The following is a 2,023-nucleotide window of genomic DNA, read 5'->3' on the forward strand; positions in this document are numbered from 1 at the left end:
CCCCCCCCCCATATGACCAATAGAAAAATAAGCAATTAACTTCTTTATATCGCTCTGCCCAACACAAATATCAGAAGCCAATAATCCTCCTCATAAACAAACGACAATCAATATAATTATATAATTTCTTCCCCAAAATTCAAACAATACTATGAATCGTATAACTCTATAATCTGAATGTTAACGGGTCAAGGAGGCAGTACATCACCTCTTCATTCCTTCCTTGCTCGTTACCTAATTTTTTTTTTTTTTAAGGCGAATTTAAAGCACTACACGGAAGATAAAAAGACCAGGCTCATCCGCCATTTCTTCATGGGTAACCAAAAATTGTATGTTTTATGTCGCAAACAATTCACAGCGTGAAAGCTTCTACAGTATTGTAAAGCAGTTTGTCGTAAATATTAAGATGTTCATTAAAATTAAGAGATGTCGGAAACTGACATGAAAACGAGGAGGACTGAGTAGAGAAGCTGCTGGCTTAAAACTCCGAGAAAAATATTTTAACCTCGCTCTATATATACTTTATCACAGATAAGATTAAATGAAACTCTGTGTGAAATGTGTCCAAACGAAAATGAAATGTGAATATTTTGACATCTTCAAAACAAAAACAACATAAAAAAAACTAATCATACTAACAAAGAAAAAAGGCTTTCTTCGCCATTAACACATTTACAATGCCAGTCATAAAATATATATCCATTGTATTGAATACCAATGGCAGAATTAAATTCCGTTGCGAAAGCAGCAAAAACACTACGTGCTCCACAATAGGTCCGACACCCGACGGCTCCACTGATAGATGAGAAGGTTGTAGCGGAGTATTTATTGAACGCCAAGCATTTATTAATGATGTCCTTTATCATTCTAACGGACAGGAAGGCCTACTACATCGGAGTGAGAAGATTGGGTATCGTTGTTGAGACGCTGGTGATCTGGCACGGCTGATTGAACTGCAACCTGTTTTGGAGACAGTACGTCTTGGCAGTGAAGGCAAACGCAACACATACGGAGAGAGAGATTGCATATACATACAAACATACTAGATAATCACTCTACTCAACTTCCTTAGTTTCGTGGGTGCATAGGACACGGCCATTTTATTAGATGTCCTACTTAGAACATTTGATGAGAAGTACGTGTTCTACGCGCCCACGAAACTAAAGAATGCGAAGTTAAGTCAAACTATAATGATCTAGTATGATAGGAAAGATAAGGGGTGGAGAGAATAATGAGAAAAATATCATTCATATATTCATATACCTGTGTTGCGTTACCTTGATCGAAAAACAACAACACAAATCGATTGTATCTGCAGCAATGAAATTCTCAGAAGAAATTGGTTTAGACTTCGATGAGATAAACGTCTGAATCAAAAGTAGCAACAGAAACGGATATAGCAACCGTGTCTCGGTCGACTCTGTTGAACAACCATAAAAAGACTGCATGGCATTTATATCTTTCATTCGTTTCAGTCAATAGACTGCGGCCATACTGGAGCACCGCCTTGAAGGGTTTTAGTCGAACAAATCGAGTCTAGTACCTGTTCTATTATTCTCTTAGAATGAACCACTAAGTTGCGGAGACATAGACAAACCAACACCGGTTGTCAAATAATGGTTGAGTGACAAAAACACACGCATGCACACATAGACTACACAAACACACACACACACACACACACACACACACACACACACATATATATATATATATATATAAACGTAGAGTAGATGGAACAGGGACAAATGAAGAAGGGAAATATTCTTTGTGTTTTATGTCTCGTTTCTCTATTTGTTTGTTTTTTTTCGATGTTCGAAAAAAGGTTCGTTTCCTATTTTTGTTTTTATGTTTTCGTTTTTATGTTTTCGTTTCTCATTGTGTTTAACGTTTTTTGTGATGTCCTGTACCCATTTATGCTTGAATGTATACGTATAGATGTAGGTATGTACATATATGTATGGATATATGCATATATTTATATATTATTTATGTTATATATACATATATATATATATATATA

Source organism: Octopus bimaculoides, chromosome 11 (assembly GCF_001194135.2).
Source record: "Octopus bimaculoides isolate UCB-OBI-ISO-001 chromosome 11, ASM119413v2, whole genome shotgun sequence".
Classification (NCBI taxonomy): domain Eukaryota; kingdom Metazoa; phylum Mollusca; class Cephalopoda; order Octopoda; family Octopodidae; genus Octopus; species Octopus bimaculoides.